At 38.1% G+C, this 27,078-nt stretch overlaps 1 long non-coding RNA gene across 2 annotated transcripts in view; it reads right to left on the bottom strand.

Annotated features, from left to right (window-relative positions):
- LOC144262135 (uncharacterized) overlaps window positions 1-19,756 on the bottom strand; it is a 105,747-nt gene extending 85,991 nt beyond the window's left edge. The window contains exons 1-3 of one of the 2 annotated variants that reach the window (XR_013345492.1): window positions 19,508-19,756; window positions 11,552-11,647; window positions 9,642-9,914 (exon numbers count right to left, since the gene is read on the bottom strand). This is a non-coding gene — a long non-coding RNA (uncharacterized LOC144262135). Of the gene's footprint in view, window positions 1-9,641; window positions 9,915-11,551; window positions 11,648-19,507 lie in introns of those variants that run through there. The other variant, XR_013345491.1, reaches the window with a different exon arrangement.
- Between the last annotated feature and the right edge of the window lie 7,322 nt (window positions 19,757-27,078).

The raw sequence follows: 27,078 nt of genomic DNA, 5'->3' as shown, positions 1-27,078 counted from the left end.
ATTGTGGCCTACAGCAGTCAAGACCTACCATAAGTGAAGAATGAAAGTATGCCACCACACACAGAGTACTAGATACCTTTACCAGACAACTTAAAACATTTTTAGAATTAGATTGTGGGTTTTTATTGCCCTGAGACTTCTGTGCTTATTGAGAATTTCTGTCTGAGTGTAAAGTGAATATTATTCATTGATGTACACAGCAAGCAACATAGCTCAGAACAGATTGCACAACTTAGTCTATATTTCTGCACTGGACACAGACTCTCTTTAGATAAATCATGCTTGCAGCAGTGACAAGAAAAAATATAGAAGCAAAAAATATACTGCTAAATGTTTTAGTAAGACTTTAAAGCTTAGAAATTGTTTGGGTTTTTTTCCACTCACTGCTATTGACGGCTGTTGACTAACCCACTCTCTTATGCACTGTGTGGACTGAACTCTGTGATTGGATCCCCAATGGCAGATTTCCCTGAGGTCAATCAGACAAAAATGAATGCATCCAAAGGCAAGTTTGTCTTGAAAGAGCCATCAGTGCTCCCATTCCACAATTGGATCCATATCAGGCCCAGGGTCCACTCATGTGGATCCAATTGCAGTCTTATCAAGAAATAATTTAGGCCTATATCTTGGAATAATCTCTGAATAGGCAGAATTGTGCAGTGCTCATTTTTCTTCACCACCAACTAAAGTTTTCACCCAAAAAAAAAAAAAATGAAAAGAAAGCATTTCAGAGCAATTCCACTCCCACCTCATTTCACCCCACTCTTCCATTAAAATGACCCAATGGTAGGGATGGCTGGAAAACAAGAATCCATTGGGTGAAAAATTTAGGTTTTCAAATTTGTTTTTGATTCCACATTAGAACAAATATGCAACTGATTTTTTGAATTTTTTCATGAAAAAAATTTAGTGTGTGACATCTACTCCAGAATAGCCATGTGATTAGGGAACTAACCTCAGATGTGAAAGAACTAGATTCAAGTCCCTGCTCTGAATCAGGCAGAACAGCGTCTTGATCATGCTTGTCCTACATCTCAGGAGAGCGCTCTGGGCTATATGTTTCAGTTTGGACAGATTGGGAATTTTTTGACACCATTTTGTTAAAAAATTCCCAGTCAACTCTAGTCAGCAGCTCTCGTTTTGGGGAAAGTGTGACTGCACCACCTGAAGCATATCCTTTCCATAGACTAATACAATCTTCATAGAGTGATGGGGCCTGAAACAGCACCAAAAGCACATGTACTGCACAATGTGCAAACATCTCCAGAGCTTCATGTCCAAATTACCCAACCCATTGTCAATGGAGGAGCTAAAAATCTAATTTTACAGCATCGGGTGTTTGAATATTTGGAAAGTCACAACATTGTGTGAAGGTGTTTTTTTGTATTTTTTTATACAGTGACTTGTATTATTTGAGAATATACACACCTATTATAGGCCAAATTCTGACATCCCAGAACAGGTGGAATTTGGCTTTAGTGAACTGGGGATGCAGGGAGCATTTCTGGGTGAGATGGGGCCATAGCTCCATCACCCTGTGCATCAACAGAGCTGCACTGGGTGAGTATTTGCTATATCTTTTTAAAGATGGAGCAAAGAGCACCTTCCCCACAACCCATGCTACTCCTAGTGCCCAGGAGATATTATGCACGGCACTACCCCTTAGGCGTTATCCTTTTCCCATCTTGTGAGGCAACTAGAGCTCTTAGAAACCTATATGTGAAGGATAAGAATCCTCAAATGCCTTGATGTACAGTATATACAGTATTATCCAGCGTAATACACCACAGGAGTTCACCAATGTCACTCTAGGTTTGAGTTGTTATATGAACTGTGTTAGATAGCAAGATAGAATTGTTTTCAATGTAATCCTCAGGGAGTCCTTCAGGAAAGAGAAAACAATGATTCTGAAGGTTCATTTCAGTGGCCGCTACCAGGGATCTTAAAGGTTATTCTATTTTACCCATGCTGCATTTCACAGCTTATTTCAAAGCTAAAAATATGCCCAAGAGTAAAGTATTGCAAAGTAATTTTTTTAGAAATGGTAAAAAGAAATTTTAAATATGTTTTGACAAATAGAATAATAAAAATTATGTAGTACATACAATGAATAAGAAAACCTTATCTACTAAAAACAAACTAAGAAGTCTTAAATTGACTATTGGTTGAGTTCAGCTTCAGTAATCAGTAGCCATGAAAATGCTCAGAGATGCCATATACAAAGTAGTATGTAGAATAAACACTATATTGCTGTTTATTAAATAATGACGGCACTATAAGGTTACACCCTTATGAAAAAGTCCTGAAGAATTTGAATAGGGGTAAAACAAACAAGGTTGTATAGAAATTACTGTAAACACCTATAGAATTTAATAGAGAATGATCTCTCTCTTCTATAAGCCTTATATTTTTAAACCATCCTCTAAAATCCTATAAAAGGGATATAATTTTCTATTAAATTTCAAAGGATGGCCCAAAGACCTATAGAAAGAGTCTTATTTTCTATTGAATTCTAAAGATTCTAAAGGATTTTTCCAAATATACACTATCAAAGATTTGAGACATATCTCTTAGGCTCTTCACTATGGAGTCCTGCAAGAATCCTTTCTTTGTCTGGCTATGCCGGAAGAAGGACAGGAGACACTGGATAAGGCTTAATTAGACTGCCACTTTATTTGTGAATGTCTGAGACTAACCAACAGTTAAAGTTGTACAGTGCATGTAATTTCATAGTCATTTATATATACCTGGGGGGTTAATCTCATTCACTATGGTGTCCTGCAAGGATTCTTTCTTTCACCTCATCTAATCTAGAGATGCAGAGGTTTAGTGTTATGGCAAGTGGATGACACCCAGTCATACATCTCACTCATATCAAACAACTCAGAGGGCTGAATTCATTACCACAAACCTTTGTGTACATATGGCATTTGTGACCTGCAGATTTGTTCCATTTACAAACCCATTGGCTATGTCTCTGCCGCTCTGCTAACTTGTCCTAACTCTCCCTTCCACAATCCCTCGGATGATGTCACTTTATCAGCTCAGCTTTTCAGGACATAGTGGCTTCACCTGCACAGCCAACTAAGGCAGATTCATTATGTTTTGGTCCTTGTGAAGCCACAAATGGACCTGGTGGATTTCACACTTAGTGTCTAAGCCAGAAGAAAAATGACAATGGATACTAATATACTTATAATATGACATTTTTTGCTTGATGGGGAATTAGGGCACAAGTCCAAATATTATTATCAGAGAGTGAGCTAGAGGTCATGCTCAGTGTTTAATGACAGTTTTGAATTACAGATGCATTTGTATGCTAAGTCCTGTATTTCACCTGCCAAATTTTAAGTTTAAGCTTTAAATTTATGTCTAGGAAAGGAGTTTTATCACACAACATAAAAGGATATCCTACAAGGAAAGGATGCAAATGTTTTGTTTGTGCTTTTTTCTTTTTGACACACTAAATTACAATTTGTCTTATGCTGCTGGATAGTATCTTGGAACAAAAATTAGATAACAAAGATTGTGTTAAGGGTGTCATCAGTCTCTGTGGCAATGGAATTGTTATGCAGTGCTATTTGAATGAATGTTATGGGCGGGGGGAGCCTTTACTGAAAGTGTGTTGTGATCTCCCCCGCCCCTCTTTGCTCTGATAGCATCTTACCTGTTCTGATGAGCTGGATAAGCCTTGTGACTCCTATAAATAGATAGCTTGCCAAAAAACTCTGTTTCTATTATTAGCAATTAGATAGATGACAACTAATCAACATTCACTTTTCTAATTGCACTGCATCTGGTTTCTTCTGAGTCCTCTGTAATTTTGTCTTTTAGGAAAGAAAAATGATAAAGGAAAACTCTGCCAGTCTTATTTGAACATTTTAGCCAAAATTATGATTTAATAGCAATAAAATTTTCAACAGCTAGGCAATTTTTTCCCTCTTTTTATCTCAAAGTCATATCAAGTGAACCTAAATCAGTGATAAATGTCTACATTAAAACCATCACTGCTAATAGTATTCTATATCATTTGTCTTTTGTTCATTGTGACCAAATTACAGTCACCACATGACTGTAGCTACTTGTGATTAATGATGGTTTTACTTAGTAACTGACAGTGAAGCTTCTGGTAGGAAAAGGAGAATGTATTTCAAAATTTCAAGCTATAGGTTAAATTTTTTTAAACTAACAACTGCTATTTTCAGAGAAGTACGTAATATGCCGGCTATTTTCACCAATATCAGACTGGAGGTTTTATTGATGCTCAGATTTTGAAGGGATTATTCCTTTCCATCAGGTGGAAATTTTGGTTAACATGTTTTCAAGTACTCCAGTGACCACCGACAGGATTTGAAAGGGGAAGAGAAATTATTCAAGGGAAAATGTTTGAATTCTTCTGAAAAAAATCCTGACTTCGAAGAGATTATTTCTAAGAGTTTGGTAAATTAATAAAGTATTAAGAACCTTTCTGGATCAATCAGAGAGTACGTTAAGTGAGAGACTGGAGAAAGCTATGGAAGCTCTCACTTTGCAGATGCGAATCCTGATAAGGGATGGTCGTGGCAGAAAGCTATTTTTACCAGCAGATGGTTGTACAACAGCTCTCAGCTAACAGGCTGGTGGTTCTCAACCCAGTTTGTACAGATCATGTGTCCCCATCACAACTGGCATTCTCACTGGGTTTGAACAGCCGGAGACCTCACAACCCTCTCACCCACTACAAGTGAGTCCCTCCAATTAAGATGCACAAAGGTTGGGCAGTACCTAAAAAACTTATGCTGCTGCTGCCTATGCTAGTCTGTGACTGAGAGATGTCAGCTTCCTGAACTATGCAGTGCTGTTGCAGCCGTGCGGGCCCCAGGATATTAGAGAGACAAGGTGGCTGAGGTACTCGCTCTTCTTGGACCAATTTCTGTTTGAAGAGAGAGACAAGCTTTCAAGCTTACTCAGAGCTCTTCTTCATTTCTGTATAAGCTCCCAAGCTTGTCTCTCTCTTCAAACAGAAGTTGGTCCAAGAAGAGCGAGTACCTCAGCCACCTTGTCTCTCTCTGTTTCCTAAACTGTCAATTCTGTGCATTTCACCAGCACTAAAGTCACTTAAAATGTAGAAAGGAGAAAACAAAAACAAAACGAGAAATCTGTTTAGGGTGGGATTTTCTGAAGTGCTTAGTGATGACTTAACTCTGCTTCCCTTGAAGTCATTGGCAGAAATTCCAATGACTTCAGTGGGAGCAGAGTTAGGATGACATTGACTGGTTTTGAAAATCCCATTCCTAGAGTGAAATTGAGACCCCAAAGAAGTCAGTAACAACCATTGATTTCAGCTGGGCTAGGACTGTGCCTCTAATGTTTTGATCTTTTTATCCCCATTTCACAAAGAAACCTCAATACACAGTTCGTTTAGGGGAGTACCTAGAACCCCCAAATCTCAAAGCAGTTTGCAGTGGCAAAGCAATTCCTATATAAATGGTACATTAAAAATGGTGTTGTTCCAGAGTATCAGGAACTGCTCAAAAATCCTAGTTGACAATCAGCTCCCCCTGTGAACCTGTGATTACCTAGTTTCTGTCTCAGTCTTCCTATAGGTTAAATCGGAATAATTAAATGTATCTGATTCACATATATGTTTTGAGAACTACATTAACTAGTTAATGTTCACAAAATCCTACCTAAGTATAATTTCTTAATTATTTCTGTATTAAAGTACAGAAATGGCCTTACAATAAATTTTGTGCCCATGGAAAGGGAAGCGAGCAAAATATTGCCATTTTCTGCAAGCAAGTTAGAAAATAGCATTGCTTAGTACAATTTTATAGAATTTGGTATCTCTTTCAGCAAAAGTCATACTTGATAATCAAAGTAAAAAAAATCAATGAAGGTGCTAGGAAATGATTATATTCAGCTTGTGACACTTTGCTTACCTCAACTGAACCCACCAGAAAACCCAATACTGGCTTTTACAGGGGTGCACCTGTAAGTGGGAGAAGTAGCAAAGGCATCATAGTTTCCAAAAACAACAAGCCATTTGCTCTGTTAAAACACATTTTTACTCTTTAAAAAAATGACATGACCGGCTTTGTGTTTATTGTCTTTCAATGACTTCCAGTCAAATTGGATTATTTGCTAATCAGAAGGGATCTTTTTAAAAAATGCTTTCCAAACTGTAAACCTTGCAATCTCAACGTGGGATCTGAGAGTCAAACCAGGTGCTTTCTTGCTTGTGGTTCATCAGCAGTAACTCTGGACCAATTAAATTAGGTATAATTTAAATTGTTATTAGGTGTAGTGAAGAAGTAAGTGAGATATGAGCTCATAATGTGTCTAGTTTGGGACAGTGTTAAATAAAGTTAGACCAAGAAAATACACAGCTTGACTTTCAGATGCCAGAATGAGTTAAAGGTGCTGGAAGCTAAAAACAAATTCCCAACACCAAGTAACTTCTTGTATACTGAGCAAATGTTATCTGGAGACTGAAAACCAAATACCAGACTCCATGATACCATTTACATTTTCAGATCTGAACTAAAATTTAAGTTCTTCTTCTTGAAGATACTTGTAAGTGGTTGGAATATAACCGCTCATATGAACCTCATGTTCTTTTCAGTCAAACCGAATGTGTCAAGAAGTGGCACTCACCAACATGAAAACAGACATATATAACACACAGCTTAATATAGAAGTGGAGTTATTTATGTAAATAACATGAGAGTAAGTTATATTTTAGCACTTAATTATTTAACTGTAATTTTATCAGTTACAATTAGTAAGTCTAGTCAATGTATAAAAATGTATGTTTGCTTCTTCGTTATTTGTATGGAGACAATTCATCCTTTGTTACATTCAGACCTTACTGAAAATTTGAGGAAAGTGACCTTTCCAGCAATTCATAGCACAGTTTAAAACTCCTAATGGAGCAAGTTAAGTTTACATCTAACTAATAATTCATTATCCCCCATAATTAAAGCTCCTACATAGGATAAAAGTATTATAGTATAGTCACAACCAAAAAATACACGTCTCCTTAAGACACAGCTACTTGCAGAGGTGCCTGCATACCTCTGAAAATCTAGCCCCATGAATTCAGTCCTGCTCCCACGGAACCCAGTGAGAGTATGGCCATGCAATTCAATGAGAAAAAGATGGCATTGTCTTTAAGTGTACTTGTAAATGAATTCATTAACCTTGAAAAACTATTGACTATAATAAAGTGTAAAGTGGTGCCACCTATATATGCAGTGTTACAAAAAAGAAAAGCAAATCTTATATTACTACCAATCACCTAGGGAAAATGATGCCCAAAATAAGTATCACTTAGGCACCAACCCAACAAAGCACTTAAACAATGGCTTAACTTTAAGCATGTGATTTCAGTGGGAATACTTACATGTTTGCTAGACTGGAGCCCTAGTTCTATAATTGAGGAGCTAGGATATGTGTATATTTAGCCACTATGTCTCATAGGCTTGCGTAAGAGGGATGATTCACAGAACAATACAGCTCACCCTTGTGTATCGGGATAGTGGAGGTAAGAAGGTGACAAAAAGGAATGTGGGAATATTTTTTGTTTTAAATCTGGTATTTCAGTAGTAGCACCATGTAATATCTTTAGTCCTCTATATAATAATAAATAATAATAAAAGAAGAAATAGGTGTCATAACCAATCCAAGTGTTTTTTTAAAACCCTGTGTGTATCTAATACTGCAACTAATTTGTTTTTCTTTTCTTTATAATTTACTGTCTGTTTGTTTCCAGTCTGGCCCTTTAAAACAATATGTTTTTGAGAACTCATCAGTATGTTTTTTCAGTAGGGTAAAAGCCTTAATCCAAAATATAAATGTTGGCCTTGGGCTTCTCAGTTATCGAATGTTTATTTCCCATTTATTTCATTAGGCTCCCTTTTCAGTTCAAACTTCCTGTATTCATAGAAAGCTGCCGATGGCACTGAAAGTTTATAGTTTTTGTTTTGTAAAGATTTGTACTCATTAATATTTTTATCAGTTGGTTTTCATAGTCGTTAGCAAAGACAACCATACCAATTCAGTCTCCTCAGTGCCCTGGTCTGGAGAGCAGTACTCACAGCACACTGGGTAGGAGCCAAATTATACACTCTTGTGGAGACTGGAGGGGATTAGAGAGTTCCAGACATTCTATGGGCCTGATTCTCCACTGCCGTGCATCTTGGGTCACTATATACACCACTGTAGAGTTACATTAAAATGGCACCATTTTACACCCACTTTGTATAGGTGTAAGTGACCACACAAGGTGCAAGAGAATGAAGAATCAGGTCCCATGAGTTCGCCTTGAAAACTTTACCTGAGGACCTCCCCTCTGATAAAAGAAACTTGGAATGCTACAAAGACAAAGGATGCAACTTCCCAATTGTGCATCCACAAGGAAGTAACCCTCCACTTCCTTTATATTGATCCGGCATTCCCCACTTTTGTCCATGACAGCACTGCTCTTAAAAGAACTGAACTTAAATGTAGCTTAATCCCACAAGTGCTAAGAATTGAGGAGACCTCATAAAATATCCCCAAATGATGAAGAAATTGACAATATTGTGAAAATGTATCAATATTTACTTAGGAAAAAGTGCCTACATTCTGGATTTTTTTCTATATATACACACAAATTAGCAAAACATCTAAAAAAAGTGAAAGGTAGCAGGGGAAGAAGAATAATATGAGGCAACCAGACTCAGACCAAGGCCATGTTCTCACTAAGACATCATTTTTATTTACACCATGCCTTTATACAGAAGTACTAATATTCATAAGAGCCAAACATGCTGCTGCACATGCAATTAAAGTTCTAAATAAAATCTGAACTCAAACTTCAATGGGAATCGCACCCAGGGGAACTGAAGGCAGAGCTGGGCCATAATGATTCATTAAAAGTAGGGCAGCTCACCAAACCAAACCAAATGAACAACATCAACAGCCCAATTAAAATTATTACCTGCACATGCACTTTCAGGTCAATGTACAGTATGCCTGTGTGTATATTTAACATCTCACACAGAAATTAGAGTGCATCAAAGAAGAAGAAATTACTATAATACATTGGAGGGCTTCATACTTTTAATTTAATCTCGTTCACTTGCTTCTCCTGTATCTTTTTGTTCTTTGGCCTTCTCAGACCTCTCTAGTTAAGCATGCTTGGTCCTGGTCAGTTTTTGGATGGGTGCTAAAGTACAGTGTGTTACCAGTGCAACAAATGGCACTCTCTCCTCTGGGTCAAAACCAGTCCCTCAACATGGTGGTAGGAGTTGTGCTACTGAAAATGAAGTCTTTCAGATGAGACAAAACTAAGGTCCTGACAGGTCAAATGCTGCAGAAATAACTTTGAACTGTCATTCAGTTAAAAACTGTTACTTCACTTTGATAGTATTTGTGGGTCCATTTAGTTGCTTTTTATGAGGATTCATGCCACTGACATTTTATTCACAAGAATCTTCACAAAAAGATAGTATTGCAAAGACGTGTGCAAATAGATATTTGCACGTTTTTACATTTGAAGTGTTTATACAGCAGTGTTGAGAGGTCTGAGTGTATCTGGGAGACACCCAATTAAGGAAAGAAAAACAATAGCAGGTTCTCAACTACACAGTACAAATAGTGAATATTCAAAGCAGTAATTGTTGCAAACAGCTCACAGTCATCCATATGTTGAAATATGTTTGCAGAAAGCATTTCTCAAAAAAAATTGAAAGAAGAAATTTGTGAAAAATCGAAGTCTGTTCACAGATGATTCAGAAACAGAAGATGGGAGTAAACTGGGTCAAACTCTGTGCTGTAAATAGCTAAGTTCTATCCTTGACCATATGAAAACTCTGCTATTTAACCCATGCTGGAAATAGGTGAGTAAGAAGGGAGTCACTGAGCAGAATTCCACTCAGCAACAAAGCCACCTACAGGAGAGAAAGCTTAAATCAGTGCTTGTCCCCATTTCAAGAGCAATTTGACCCAGCTACATGATCACAGATCATAGCTCTCTTCCTACTCCCATAGAAATTAATGTAGCCCCAGAAGCTAAATATGGCAAACAGTTTCTGCAAAGCCTCAAGCTTAAGCTTTCATTCCTATGCAGAGTCCCCACTTCCAATTGGTCTCTACATCACTGAACTGAAAGCAGGTTAACACAGCTATTGGAGCTCTCGTCTACACAGTGCATTAGTCCACCACTGCAAAGGTGTATAAACTATAGGGTACACTAGAATGTCACATGCTTACTGGTCCACGTGGACCCTGCTGGCATACACCAAAAGTTCCCTATTCATGTAGTTCTGTTTGTTTGAAACAGGACTACATTAACACGCACAAAAACTTTTAGTTCACGCCCGCAGGATTCACATGGGCCAGTTAGACCACAACACACGTGTACCACAATTAGTCTCCCTTCTCTGGTGCGGACTAATGCACTACCTAGACAAGCCCTAAATCTTTTCTTCAGACCACCCTTTTCCATAGTAGAAGCCAAACCAATGGCTCTCAGTTGTTCCCTCCACTTTGCACTCTGGCACCACAATCCTTAATAATTTTATGTTGCTGAGTCTGCTGACTTCCCACTATCAATCTCTTAAGGCTGCCATAGTGGCTACTTTACAAGCTATGTTGGGGACCCTCTTCAAAGCCTTTCTCCACCACTTCTTTCTCTTTGTTATATTTTTACCTTAGAACTAGCCAGTTTTCTTCTTTGAAGGAATTTGCAAGTAGTCAGGGTATTCCAATGCCTACCCTCCTTGGCCTGGGTCTCTGGTAGGGCCTTACAGACAGTATCTTCATATTAGCACCTCTTCCAGAACTTGGTACTAACCTTTTTCTTGTAGGTCTCTATGTTTATACAAGTTCCCTCCAAATCTGAAAAGAACATTCCATTCCTCCCATACTTACCAAACATATAAATCAAGTACCTACTTCCTATTTCTTATTTATCTTGCTTTTAATTACTTTTCCTTTTTAGGGAGCATTTACCACAGATCAAAATTCTTAAAGACCAGTGAAGTTTCATGTTTTTTTCATTCAGATATCCATATAAAAACTATGAGATTTCACTGGTTTTCCAGAATTTTGGTCTGTGGTAAATGCTCCCTAAAAAATATGAGTGACAAATATGAAACTGGTGTTTATCACATTCATCAGGAAAGTCCCCCACATTCTTATTGTGCAATCTTTTCAGCATCTATTCTTTTAGAAGTCTACTTAAGTGACAAGTAGAACACACACTGTCAGCATGAGAAGATCCATTTTGCTAGGAGTTTTAACAAATTCTAATGTGCTTTGCTCTTAGATATACTTGAAGTGATATAATCCATCTTCTTTGTTTTGTTAGAATAAAATCTGCAAAGGACCTCATCTCAATAATGAGACAAACCAAAAACCCAGATGTGAACATTCACAAACTTTGGGTTTACGTCTTTGGATCTGAAGTTTGTGGATCAGGCCCACCTTTTAATCAGAGTGTATCTGGAAATCATTTGTGTGAAGCATAAAGTTTAAGATTATAGAATGATTTGCATATTGAAAGATGAACCTGGAAATATCTCACCCATACTGCATTGTAGTCATCACCTCTGCCACTTTGGTTGCAGATTTTAATATCTGTTCTGACAGCCATAGTGAAAAGCTGGGTATGGTCTGACAGCTGTAGATGAGAAATTAAAGCTGATGAGAAATATAGATTTAAATTCCAATTGACTCAACTGCCTAGGACATGGAAATGAATACATAACACTACTAAATAGTAGGGTTGGTCAAAAAATTTCAAACAAAACATGTTCCCATTAGAAAAATGGGGTTTCATAGATATTAAACTTTCTGCTAGAAAAGATCAATTTTGGTGGAATATAAAAGAGAGATATATAAATGTCTGGCTTTATCAGGTTCTAAATATTTTCTTGTGAAGTAAGAGTACATTCCAAGTACATTACTTGGAAAAATCTATTTTAAAAAGTACAGAATGTGAGTTTTCCTCTTTCAGTGATTCAGCATCAAGGAGCGGCCCTTGGAGGAAGGTGGGTATTGATTAAATGGTTCTCACTTACTTTAAATTATTCCTATCTCAAACTGTATATATGCTAAAAAAAAGTTCTTAACTTTTAAGAAGCAACTTTAACCTCAAAATACCTGGGCCTAATCTGACCTTCCTTACATTGTCTTTATTCTTAAAAAAATCTGACTAACATCAATGAAGTTTCTCCTTATTTTCACCAATGAACATGACTCAGGCTCTTCAGTTTCTGCTGAAGCTTACATATTAGTTGATACATAACTCTAGAATTGTACCTCATGCAGAGCAAGGGAAAAGCTGATGGATCCTCTAATATGCTTCTATGCCAACAAGCTCACCCCATGCATGCATACATCTCTGGCTCTGAACTAGTACATATAACAGAGGACATCACAATTCTCGAGCAAGAATACAAATTACAGCATTTTACTAGGTTTCAGAGTAGCAGCTGTGTTAGTCTGTATCCGCAAAAAGAAAAGGAGTACTTGTGGCACCTTAGAGACGAACAAATTTATTTGAGCATAAGCTTTCGTGAGCTACAGCTCACTTCATCGGATGCATGCAATGGAAAATACAGTAGGGGGATTTTATATACACAGAGAACATGAAACAATGGGTGTTACCATACACGCTGTAATGAGAGTGATCAGGTACGGTGAGCTATTACCAGCAGGAGAGAAAAAAAACCTTTTGTAGTGATAATCAAGGTGGCCATTTCCAGCAATTGACAAGAACATGTGAGGAACAGTGCGGGGGTGGGAGGGAGAGGCAGAAATAAACATGTACATTGGCCAAACCGGACAGTCTCTACGTAAAAGAATAAATGGACACAAATCAGACGTCAAGAATTATAACACTCAAAAACCAGTCGGAGAACACTTCAGTCTCTCTGGTCACTCAATTACAGACCTAAAAGTGGCAATTCTTCAACAAAAAAACTTCAAAAACAGACTCCAATGAGAGACTGCTGAATTGGAATTAATTTGAAAACTGGACACCATTAAATTAGGCTTGAATAAAGACTGGGAGTGGATGTGTCATTACAAAGTAAAACTATTTCCCATGTTTATTTTTCCCTTCTACTGTTCCTCACACGTTCTTGTCAACTGCTGGAAATGGCCCACCTTGATTATCACTACAAAAGGTTTTTTTTCTTCTCTCCTGCTGGTAATAGCTCACCTGATCACTCTCATTACAGTGTGTATGGTAACACCCATTGTTTCACGTTCTCTGTGTATATAAATCTCCCCACTGTACTTTCCACTGCATGCATCCAATGAAGTGGGTTTTATCCCACAAAAGCTTATACTCAAAGAAATTTGTTAGTCCAAAAGGTGCCACAAGTCCTCCTTTTCTTTTAGCATTTTACTACTCACCATATCAACCAAACAACACAACACCCTATCCCTCCACCTGCCAAAAAAGTAATCTCAATTTACATTTCACATATGCACTATGTATCAAAATAGCCTTGAGGTATATAATACTGACCAAAGTAGATAAGAAAAACTAGGGGTTCACGCTTCATACCATAGCTAGTGAGAGCTAAAAGTATATTCTTCTTTCTATTTTAAATCTCAAAGAATCTGCTGCTTGTGTTGCAGTAGTAACTACATAGTACTGGCTCCAAAGACACAGCCAGAATCTGGTGAGGTAAAGCAATAGATACCACATTTTTAAGTACTTATGTATTCTAAGCCCCTAAAAAGGCAAGTCTGTCTTCAATACTGCTGCATAGCAAAGATAAAATGTGGGTGTCCTCAACTGGCCATTCTAGTAGTCTTTTCAGACCCCTAAAGTCAGAAACAGAGTTTCAACTCTCACCACCTTCCAGGGTCCTCTGCTGATCCTGATTTCCGTGAGAATAATCTACCTGGCCTGTAGGGGAAACTGGGGGAAATCAGGTTACATGGTTGGACTCCATCTCCCATAATGCATCTCATATCATGTGATTCCCTTGATGGATCACCTAGCTTGATCCACATTGTATTGTAGGAGATGTAGTTTTCCAGGGAGCCCAGCCTGTGGAAAACAATGGGCTACAACTCCCAGAAGGCAATATGCTAAAAAGAAAATGCAGTTCAATGATTTTTTGTTTGTTTGTTTTTCACTGATTCAAAAAGAAATATTTTAGAGTAAGTTCAATAAAATGAAATATCCTGATTTGGGTCAAACCAATCCAAAACAATTTTTCCATTTTAGTTTTGCCAATGGAGAGTCCTGTGGAAAATTTTGATTTTGCGGAAGCTGCACTTTCCATCAGAAAGTTATTCCAGTGTAAAATTCCCAACAGCTTTAGTCTCAGCCTTTCAAACTAATTGCCATGGGTGGCATCTCTCAGCTTTCCTCCTTTTTTATGCCTTTTTAGCTTTCAGCTTCCACTTAACAGAGTTTTCAGCAGAGAACATTCTGTCTTCTATTCAGTTATTATTCCCTTTTCACCTTGCTGCACTTTCCTTCTGCCTATTACAAATACCCTCTTGACAAAGAGCCTCCCACCTGAGCTCTAGCCTTTTCTGTTTGTTGTCCACCAGGAAGAATTAAAGGAGAGACAGAGGAAAATAATCCAGTTTAAAGTATTTCTCTTTTAATCCCTGTAGAAAATACCTACATCATCTTTCTTATAATAGGTGTTTAGAAAACGCATGTTATCTGAGCTAAAAACTATGCAATATTTTCTATATTTAAGTGTAAGTACTTTGCATTTATTTTTGCCTCTACATGAAAATACAGTTTTACTTTTCCATACACCTCCTATCACATTGAGTTAAAATGGACTTACTGTGAAAACAGCAGCTTTGGAGAAGATTCATAAACTATTGTTTTGTATAGATTTTATGTTTTTGTATAAGATCATTATTTGTTGTACTTTGATGTTTGCAGGACAGTGATTCTACATCCAGGACCTTCTTTGTTATGTTTGTTCCATGTTTCTGTCCAGGTAGTAGGAACCTATTGACATGCAAGTTGTCCATGTTGACACAGATACTTTCCAGACAAGAGATCCAGAATGAGGAGTTTCTGTACTATCAAGGGTCATATAAGGGTGGGGGAGAAGGGGCTTGCATAATTCAGAACTTTGCACAGATACATTTTCCATCTGATCCTTCCTAGCTTCTTGTCTCCTTGCCTTCCCAACTTTGTTTCATCTGCAGCCGTGGGTTGTCTCTCTCACTCACTCTCCATTGCTGAATTACCCAGCTGAGCACCGCTTCATCACCTTCAACACTGCACACGACTCCTTCTCCTCCCTCTCCAACCCAGTCCTTCCATAATTTTCATCAACACCCATGTCTTCTTCTCTGCTCTAAAGTCCTCTCCTCTGTACCCTGACTTCCCACTCTTTCACTGACTCAGATTCTGTGCTCTCCTTTCAGCATTTTCCACCTCCCTGGACTTCTTCAGCTCTTTCTCTCACCACAAGAGAAGGTTTGCCAAGCCAATGATCAGCCTCGATTCACCCTCTTCCTCTGCTGCTTATTTTACTAAACATTTCACTTCATATGTACCTTGTCCTCTTCCCTCCCCCGACTAACTGTATTCACTTGTCCTCTCATCATACACCAAAAGGTAAGCTCTTTGGGACAGGACTGTCTTTTTTTTAAATTACATGCATGTTCAGCACCTAACACAATAGGGACCCGATTGCAGCCTCAAGGCACTACTGTAATATAAATATTTTTTCTTGTATAGCAACTTTTGAGAAAAGTCACAGGATGGTGAAAGGCCAAATGTCATGAGACTACAGCAATCTTTTCTGAAAAAGCAAATGGAGCTATGGAGCCTTGTCCACCTGAATCAGAATCCTTCCTGCATCACATGATACAAACAAGATTGTCACCCCTATTTATCCTGGGCCTCTCTTGGAATGTCCTCTGTGTCTTTACAGCCCACAAGTTTTTCCCTTTCAAAGTACTGTTTTCCAGAGGGATAATTTTGGTTGGCCCATTTTCAGTGTTCCTCCAACTGTCCAGTGGCACACCTGCCATAGCATAATAGAAATGTAAGACCTAAATCAGTCACCTAGTCCAGTCCTCTGCACTGAGGCAGGTCTGAGTATTGTCTAGATCAGTGATTTTCAACCTTTTTTCATTTGCAGACCCCAAATGGAGGTGCAGATACCTTTGGAAATCATAGATATAGTCTGCAGACCCCCAGGCATCTGAGGACCAGAGGTTGAAAACCACCCATCTAGATCATCCCCAACATGTGTTTGTCTAACCTGTTCTTAGAAACCTCCACTGATGGAGATTCCACAAGCTCACTAGGTAATTTGTTCCAGTGCTTAACTATCCTTACAGTTAGGAAGTTTTTCCTAACGTCTAACCTAAATCTCCCTTGCTGCAATTTAAGCCTATTACGTCTTGTCCTGTGCTAGGTGGATAAAGTGAACCATTTATCACCCTCTTCTTTATAACAACCTTTTATGTACTTGAAGACTGCTATCATGTCCCCCACTCAGTGTTCTCTTCTCCAGATTAAAAAACAAACTTTTTTTCAATCTTTCCTCATAGGTCATGTTTTTGAGACATTTAGATCATTTTTGTTGCTGTCCTCTGGACTTTCTCCAATTTGTCCACATCTTTCCCAACGTGTGGTGCCCAGAACTGGACACAGTACTCCAGCTAAGGCCTTATCAGTCCTGGGTAGAGTGGAAGAATTACTTCTTGTGTCTTGCTTACAAGACTCATGCTAATATATCCCAGAATGATGTTTGCTTTTTTGCAACAGTATTACATTGTACTTATATTTAGTTTGTAATCCACTATAATCTGCAGATCCTTTTCTGCAGTACTCCTTTCTAGGCAGTCATTTCCTACTTTGTATTTTTGCAATTGTTTATTCCTTTCCAAGTCTAGTATTTTGAATTTGTCCTTATTGAATTTATCTTGTTTATTTCAGACCATTTCTCCAGTTTGTCATTAGAATTCTAATCCTGTCCTCCAAAGTTCTTGCAATCCCACCCAGTTTGGCATCATCCACAAACTTTATAAGTGCACTCAGTCATTTTCCTTCTCATTTATGAAGATTTTAAATAGAAATGGACCCAGGACAGATTCCTGTGGGATCCCATTCAATACTTCCAGCTTGACTGTGAATCACTGATAACTACTCTGAGTACATTCTCCAACCAGTTGTGAGCCAACCTTTTAGTAGGTTCATCTAGGCTATATTTCCCTTACTTTGCTTATGAAAAGATCATGTGAGACAGCATCAAAAGCCTTACGTAGGTTGAGATATATCACATCTACTGCTCCCCCCATCCACAAGTCTTGTTACCATGTTAAAGAAGGATATTAGGTTGGCTTGACATGGTTTGTTCTTGACAAATCCATGTTGACTGTTACTTATCCCCATATTATCTTCAAGGTGCTCACAAATTGATTAATTATTTGCTGCATTATCATTCTAGGCATCAAAGTTAAGGAATGGTCCACAATTCCCTAGGTTAAAAGAAAAGGAGTACTTGTGGCACCTTAGAGACTAACAAATTTATTTGAGCATAAGCTTTCGTGAGCTACAGCTCACTTCATCGGATGGTTGTCTTTATTCCCCTTTTTATAAATAGGTACTATATATACCCTTTACCTGTCCTCTGAGTGGGACAGGTCCTTTCCTGGATCCCCAGCCTGGAGATCTGTGGAGGTCTTGGCTGGCTCCAGGTAGAGAGCATCAGGTTAGTTTTCTGCATCCCTATTCCCTGGTCTCTGCAGCACTGGAACTGCCTGATCACATAGAATCAAAGAAATGTAGGGCTGGAAGGGACCTTGAGAGGTCATTAAGTCCAGTCCACTGAGCTGTGGTGGGGCCAACTAAACCTAAACAATCCCTGACAGGTGTTTGTCCAACTTGTTCTTTAAAACCTCCAATGATGGGGAATCCACAGCCTCTCTTGGAAGCCTATTACCCTTATAGTCAGAAAGTTTTCCCTATATCTAACCTAAATCGCCCTTTCTGCAGTTTAAGCCCATAACTTCTGGTCCCACCTTCAGTGGACATGAAGAACAACTTATCCCCATCCTCTTTAAAACAGCCATTAACATATTTGAAGGCTGTAATCAGTTCCGCACTCAGTCTTCGATTCTCAAATCTAAGCATGCCCAGTTTTTTAAATCTTTCCTCATAAGTCAGGTTTTTTAAACCTTTTATCATCGTTGTTGCTCTCCTCTGGACTCTGTCCTGTTTGACCTAAAGTTAGCACCCACAATTGGACAGCTGAGGCCTCACCATTACAAAGAAGAGTGGGACAGTTACCTCCTATGTGTTCCATACGACACTCCTGTTAATAAATATATTAGCCAGAATGATATTAGCCTTTTTTCACACCTGTATTACACTGTTGGATCATAATTTAATTTGTGATCCTCTATAAACCTCAGATCATGTTCAGCAGTAGTACCACCTAGTCAGTCATTCCCCATTTTGTTATTCTGCATTTGATTACTTCTTCCCAAGTTAAATACTTTGCACATTTCTTTATTGAATTTTCATCGTGTTGATTTCAGACCAATTCTCCAATTTGTCAAGGTCATTTTGAATTCTAATCCACTCCTCTAAAATTCTTGCAACCCTTCCCAGCTTGGTGTTATCTGCAAATTTTAGAAACATTCTCCACTCCCTTGTCAAACTCATTAATGAAAATATTAAATTGTATCAAACCCAGGACTGACAGGGTTGCAGAACCCCACTAGATCCATCTACCATGTTTGACAGTGAACCATTGATAACGTCTCTATAAGTAGTCTTTCAAACAGTTGTGCACGCACCTTATACTAGTTTCATTTAGACTATATTTCCCTAGTTTATGTATGAAAAGTCATAAGGGATTATATCAAAAGCCTTACTAAATCAAGATATATCACATCTACCATTTCCCCCGATCCTCAAGGCTAGTAACTTTGACAAAGAAGGAAATTAGGTTGGTTTGGCATTCTTTGTTTTTGACAAGTCCATGCAAGCTATGTCTTATGCCCTATTATCCCCTAGATGCTTACTAATTGATTTTTTAAATAATTTTTTCCTTTATCTTTCCAGGTATTGAATTTAGTGAAGACTGAATCAAAATAGGCGTTATATACCTCAGTGATCTTGATGTCATCAATTATTAGCTCTCCTTCCCCCACAGAGGGCCTACACTTTTCTTCATCTTTCTTTTGCTCCTAATGTGTTCATAGAACCCCTTCTTATTGCCTTTTATGTCCCTTGCTAGATGTAACTCATTTTATGCCTTAGCCTTTCTGATTTTTGTCCCTAAATGCTTGTGCTATTCTCTTGTACTCCTCCTTAGCAATTCATCCATGTTTCCACTTTTCCTGCTGATCTCTCAGGTCATTAAAAAGCTCCTGATGCAGCAATATTGACCTCTTGTCATTCTTCCTATCTTTCATTCACATTGGGATAGCTTGCAGTTGTGCCTTTAATATTGTCTCCTTAAGAAACTGCTTTCCTGGACTCCTTTTCCCTTAGATTTTATTTTCATTGGACCTTACCTACCTGTTCTCCAAGTCTGTTGAAGTCTGCCTTTTCAGAGTCCATTGTTCTTATTCCTCTGTTCTCACGTGTCCCTTTTCTTAGAATCATTAAATCTATCACTTCATGGTCACTTTCATCCAAATTGCCTTCCCTCAGATTCACTACCAATTTCTCCCTGTTAGTCGGAATACGAAATACTATATCCCACAATAGTTCAACGTCTCCTTTTGTGTGATTTGATTAGAGACTCTGCAGGCTTTGCTGCTTCTCTTTCAGCCCCATTCTCAAACATCCCAAAAATGAAACCAAAACTAATGCCAGGAATCAGGGCCTTCAGCAGAGGCACTCTGGAAGTATGGCCTGCAGTGGAGCCAGTCTCCAGGCAACCAAATAGGCAGCTGGCCTGAAGTAGGCTGCCTGATTGGCTACACCACCTGATTGGTCAGAAGAGTCAGCTGACTGTAGGGTGACCAGATGTACCAATTTGATAGGGACAGTGCCAATATTCAGGACTTTTTCTTATACAAGTGCCTATTACCCGCACATCCTGTCTCGATTTTTCACACTTGCTATCTGGTCACCGTAGCAGACTGCCTCTTTTAAACCCAGCAGTGGTAATTCAGTGACAACTTAAAAGTTTTGCCCATAGCTGATATGCCTCCTGTGCATGCTTGGTTTTAGCCTTGGTCCCAGCCCTACTCCTGCCTTACCTCAGACCAGGTAACCTGGTTCTGACCCATGGCTCTGTTTCTTGACCTTTGGCATCTGGCCTCTGTCTCTTGTTCTTATCATAGAATCTGGCTCCTGACTCCTGTTCTAATCACTAGACTTGGCTCCTGCTCTGACCACATCCCAGTAACATGACTAGCCCCTTTGTCTCTAAGTTCTGCTCTCACTGAGGAACTGAGCAGTCATGGTTACTCATTGGCCTAGCAATCTGTCCATTTAAGTTACTCCATTTGAAGCTCCCCATTGTCTTTTGTGGGTATTTCCCAGTCTATTCTGTCCCTGCCCCAGACCCCAAGCATTCTGGGAAATGGTGCCAAAAGCTCTGGAGCCGGTAGAGAGCCAGAGAGTAGGACCACTAGACACTCAGTTCAGTGTCCCAGGAGCTTACAAATTCCAAATGGTGGGTGGGGGGGGGGAGTTACATGATATAAATACATTCCATTTAATACCTGTTTTCCTGAGGGATTTTCTTTTGAAGGCATTTAGAAACCTATCTAAACCATTGGTGGATCTCCAGCTTTCATATCTATATGTTAAGGTGGAAAGAACACCTGAGTTGAAGATACATATATAAATAACATTTGTTATGATTTAATGGAAATGACAAGGCCACTTCAGATGTTATGAGAATGGTAAAGAGTTTTGAAAAGTCTGAAAACCAACAATGCCTTACAGTCAGAGAGCTAAACAAAATCTATTTAGCTAATCAAAAGAACAAGAGGTGACTAGATTACAGTGCAGAAGTACTTTCAGGAGGACAAAATGCCGGGTACTGAATTTAGCGGAGAAAGGCATAACAACGACCATTGGCTGGAAGTAAAAATCAGACAAGTTTAAGTAAGAAATAAGGCACATTAAAAAAATCACTGATGATTAACCATTGAAATGTGATGGATTCTCCATCTCTTGCTGTCTTCAATCAAGACTGGGTGCCTCTCTGGAAAATATGTTTTAGTCTAACACAAGTTATTGGACTCAACACAGGAATAACAAGGTGAATTCTATGGCCTCTGTTGTACAGATGGTCAGTCTAGATGAGATAATGGTCCCTTCTGGTCTTAAAATCTATTAATATGAAAGATCTATTAAACAAAAGGCTCTTAGATACTTATACAAAGCAGCAGTACTTTTCATAAGAATACTCAAAATATTCTCAAAGAAAACTGTAGAGGGAGTATCTGAATTTGGTGTTAGCAGTCAAGATGCCATTGCAGGTGTCCTTGGCCCTGCTATCATTGCTGTTGGTTTGAAAATATCCTTTACTGAAACTGTTTTTTTTCTTTTGGCATTCTGAGATGACCAGCTGTAACCATAAAGCTTTTTGGTTGGTCGTTTTTTTTTTTTACACATGGGCTCCAATCTCTAACTGAATCATATTCCAGTGTCTAAGGAAGGAAAGACACAGTTAATAGGCCTTCTATTCAATATGCCTGTCCCCTGAATACCCACATCTTCTTGTCATTCCCCAGTTTCAAATTATTATCGGTCTCATCTCCATTTTGTTGTTTCTTAAAATAATAGAAATATTTAACACAAAACAGAACAGCATGAACACTTACTAACATATAAAAAAAGGGAAATAAAAACAAAGGACAGGATCACCAGAGAGGTGATCAAAAGGGAACTAACAAGAAGGAGTCTTTGAATGCCATACTTTTACATTAAAATAGTTATTCTATTTTGCAAGAAAGACATTTTACAGCATTAAGAAATCTTGCACAATCCCCCCACCATCCCCTGCCAAAAAAAATACATTGATATGTTTAGCATTTCTTGAACAGCTGGAAAATATCAAAGCATTTTAAATATTTAAAACTTAGGAGAAAATCTTTCAAAATAAAATGAAAGAACTGTCGTCTAAAACTTTTATAATACAAGGTATTTTAGCAACCACTAAACCAGTAGCCTAGATCATGTAGCCGGTATCAAACTGACCCAGAAATATTTGTTTTACAAATCATTTCAGATTATTAGATCACATGACAAAAAAAAGTACAGCTATTGTAGGCCAAATTTCCCCCCAAAATTCTGTCAACTGATCTGCATATTGAATATTGCAGTCAAATGGTATTTGCATATGCAAACTGATTAGGAAATGTTTATTCAATTTTCACATGCAAACACTGACTTGAGTGTGCAAAGATTCAGATGTGCAAGTTTTAGGCACAAGGTTAGAGGCAAGGTAAGGCCACTTTGAAAAAGTGATCCTAATATATTATTTTAATAATTCCAATAAATTATGTACTGTATTTCATTATTTAGAAACAGTGAAACTCTGGCTCCACTAAGCCAATGATAAAACTCCCAGTGGGGCCAAAATGTCAGTCTTTATTCATCAGAATTAATAATACCACAATTACCTCCATATTTTAGGGAACTTCACGTATCTGAAGTATGAGTTTAAATTTGTTCCTCTAATATTCTTACACTTTTAAAATGAAATGTAGATAGCTAGATAGATGTTCATAGTGTTTTAATTATTGACAATATTCCTTTTCTGTAATTATGACTATGTTCTTCTGTCCAAGAAAAGAACATAAAGAGCTTTGTTGAGAGAGACGAGAGAGACATGAAAAGCAACTATCAGCTACATTTCAACTCCCATAATACTGTGTCATCCTTTCTATTTTGTTTTGTGTTTGAATGTGCAACTTTTGCTTAATTTAATACAGATACACTTTTGTCTTCCTATGAATTCTAGACACATTTATTTAATATAGTCATAGGAGACTATTCTTGAAACTACAAGAGGAACAATGCACAGTGCATCCACTCCCCCAACTCTCCTCAAGTCATTCCAAAATGCCTCAGAAAGGCTGTTTTTGCTGTGTATCTTTTTCTACCAGGAGCAAGTAGCATCAGAAACCTTGTGAAAATGCCAGTTCTGATGAAATTTTCAGACTAGTTTTACAGACTTGAGTGGCTTGGGTAGTTCAGATATGCATCAGCATTTTGGGGTGCTTATTCAAACTAAATATTCCTAATTTATATACTGAGTTAGTTTTCAGTGTTTCACATTCAGTTGCTCAGTTACAAACACTTTGGATGCTCTTTTATTGTAACTGGAGTGCTACAGTCACCTTACCCATAGCACCAACGATTCCCTTTCTCAAATGGGCCCTCCTCTCAAAAAAATTAGTTTTAGGCCTGTTCTAATCTACTGTTTTGCTGTCATTCCGTTGGATCTCAGCAGTTCTGAATTCTCTCAAGAGACTTTTCTTCTTTCCTTTGAAGAACCAGGCAATTCCCAGATCTCAGCTGCTCCACTGACATAGTCTCAAAAAAGTGTCATGTTTTACCTTCCTTAGAGACCAAATGATGAAGTTATATTAATTGATAACACAGGTTTAGGGATCAGATAGCTTGTTTAAGATTATTAATGCTGGTTTCAGAGATTATTAAGATTATTAATGCTGTTTCCCTTGAGAAACAGTTTTAAAACTGGCTGTAGGATTGGGGAGATATCATTGGCTCCCTTTTTCTATCCTATGCCTTAGTTCAGCTGCTGCTAATGGAAGCTGGGTACATCTGAAGAGATGCCCCAGAAGGGCAAGTGGGGGCGGGACTGGTGGATCAGCTGCTAGGTGGATCCTGTCATCCACAGTTGCTAATGTATCTCCCCCCCTTATCCCCCATACACAGACCCCCCCATCCCATTGCTCAGTCCAGGCATTCACACTGGGTGTTGAGCTAAAGAGTGAGGAATGTTTACATAATGTGAGATACACAGGTATTATGAAAGCAGAAAGGCTGTAAATAAATGGGTATTTTTCCAGGACTTATAATTCCATTGAAGTAATCAATATCTCTGTCCCATTATCGGTTTTTATACTTATTAAAATTTTATAAGAAGTGTTCTGGTTCTCATGAGTAATTGGAGAACAAAGCAGGTAAAGCATGAGCAGCTGCAGCCCCTCTCCCCCTTCACCCTGCCATGAATGTGCCTCAGTCCTTAACTGGAGGGGTCACCTCTATGAGTCCAACGATAGGTCAGTCTCCGTGGCTATCCAGTCCTTGGCTTCTCTGTTTAGATGGCCAACAAGGATACTAAATACTGCAATTTTGGTGGTCATATTTGTGATGAGGACATCTGTCCAGTGGTAACTGGATGAAACCAGAAACTACTCATAATGGCCTCTGTGAAGCCATCTGATAGTAATAACTTTCATGCACTTCAGACCGGGATTAGATTCAAACTAACAACCTAATAGTGAATTTTAAAAATCCATTTAACAGTCAGACATCTAGTTTAATCTAAGCAACTTCCTTAAATAAACCAATATCTGATTTACTGAGTTTTAATAAATAAGAGGTATAAATGGTTACTATAAATAATAACACTGATTATACTGTGTAATCAAACCGTTCGCCTGCTGTGAGATGCACCATATTTATGCAGATCAGCTGTAGGCCTTTCATCCATGAAATTACAGAATGTATAAAGTGATGGCCCATGATATATTTAGTGTACTGAAATTGCTTATTTATTATAAAAAAAAAAAAAAAAAAAAAAAAAGCCCTACCCACAGGCCACTTCAGAAATTCACTTCAGGGCATTTAGAAATGAATATTTGATATGTCATTTTAAAAGATTATGAGCATTTCTTTGAACAGTAAAATTAATGGCTGATTTGCTGTTTAAAGTCATCCTGTGTAGATTCAGGATAACAGCAAATAAACTAATTACTATATTTGTGTTTTAATTAGGAATAAAATCATCCAACTAGCTGGTGCTGCAGTTTTCTAAAAATTATATTAGAAAAAATGAAAAAAACAACAAAATTTAAAATGAGTCTACTTGTTCATGGAAAGATTGTAACAGAAAGGCAGACAGGCAGTAAGATCTATATACTTGCTGCTAACTTCTAGCCAGTGGAAATTTCTTAAGGTCATTTGATCTAGTTTGTGTTGAGACACGTGGGCTGATCTTTGCCCACTCCTGTAAGTAGACTCTAATGACAGCTTCAGGTGTCAATTTTGCCTACCCACTTTAATGTGTCACCAGGCTCTACTACTTCTATTCAACTTCTATTCAACAGATAGGCATTTTTGTAATTTAGGGAACAATCCTGTCCTATCAGTAGGAGAGACCTGAGGATCTAATAAAGGAATCTAAAACCTACAAAACTTCCCATAACTTGAGGGTAAAGCTAGTTTCTATTAATTTTCATGGACTGAGGAGTGGATGAGAGAGCAATTTCATAACTTTTAATAAGCATTACTATCAGTTTATAAATATATCTCAGATTAATGTTATTAGTAACTATGGTAAATCTTGGAGCAATTCATTTAAAGTACTCCTCAGGGACACAATTTTGTTTTACCTGGTTCTATGATTACACAATTTACCTGCCGCTTGTAGACAGCGCTTGAAGCAATGGAGAGCTCAAGGTTCAAAGCTAGTGTTCTATCTTCATTAATGATGGCAAACCTAAAAATGAGAGGTTCACCTAAAGCAAAGGTTATCTGAAATTTAACCAAACTATTTGAAACTTCTGAGTCTGCAAAACTGTCTTGACATTTCATAAAAATAGGCTCTTTTAGGAGACTTCTGATATATCCATAGTCCAGAAAAGCCTGGTTATTTTGGCACTTCTGCTTCCAGACCCAGCCAGAACCAAGATACACAGGAAAAAACCAACAAGGGGGAGTTATCAGAAACTTAAATCAAACTTAAAGCAAGGTGAAGCTGAGGTTTGGTTCAAGAATTGGGGAAAGGTATAAAGTGGTTCTTCTTTTATCCAAAGTGATTACATTAATGAGTAAAACCTATTTTTCTCCCTTTAATGTTAACTATAATTATACACTTATAGCGCAAGTAAAGAACAGCTGTACTTACACGTGGCAGAAGGAAAATCCTACATTCATATGTCTTGAACTATTTTTCTATTGTTTCTGCACCTTAGAGCAAGCCAGTATGCTGCCACTATAGTTGAATTATGTGTATTTTCCACAGTGGATCCACTCGAAGCTGTTTCACTCGGATGATTCTTTAATTATGACTTGGGGAAATTTCAGAGTCCCACAAATCCACGTTTACACTTGTGTAGTTGTTGTCTAGTTTGAGCAATTTAGCCTAAAACAAAATATGTAGGAAAGTCAGCTGGCACAAAGTAATGCAAAGAAATACTATTTAGCCTCTCTAAATGTGTCTAATATCTAGATGTATTTGTTTGGTTCAGTGTCTGGATTTCCATCTCTTGTTTCAGAGAGAAGGAAAATAACTAGCGACCAACAGAAAGTGTTGACGTAGTTAAAATAAAATGAGAGGAAAAAATATTTTAACAAAATATAGCTTTATAGTAAGCTTTGCAATGTATGTCAGCAGAAATATCAGCACAGGCAACACACTTGAGCCAATTTCATATGATGATCAGTGATCCTGACAAAAGCCTCAGATACAATATATATATGGGACAAGAAGAGATTTGTCCACGTGGGGGTGGAAGTGAGACACAGGAGATGTTTTGACTTATTTACCATTTTTTAAATGAAAATACCACTTCTGATTAAATTGATTTAGTTCTTGAAAGCATAAGAATGACCATGGGTCAGACCAATGGTCCATCTAGCCCAGTATCCTGTCTTCCGACAGTGGCCAATGCCAGATGCTTCAGAAGGAATGAACTGAATAGGACAATTATCAAGTGATCCAACCCCTGTTGTCCAGTTGTGTCTTCTGGCAGTTGGAGGCTTAGGGACACCCAGAGCATGGGGTTGTCCCTGACAATCTTGGCTAATAGTCACTGATGGACCTATTCTACATGAACTTACCTAATTCTTTTTTGAACCCACTTATATTTTTGCCCTTCACATCTCCTGGCAATGAGTTCCATAGGCTGACTGTGTGAAGAAGTACTTCC

The sequence above is a fragment of the Eretmochelys imbricata genome, chromosome 3, assembly GCF_965152235.1.
Source record: "Eretmochelys imbricata isolate rEreImb1 chromosome 3, rEreImb1.hap1, whole genome shotgun sequence".
Lineage (NCBI taxonomy): Eukaryota > Metazoa > Chordata > Testudines > Cheloniidae > Eretmochelys > Eretmochelys imbricata.
This window is presented reverse-complemented; position numbering and strand designations above follow the sequence as displayed.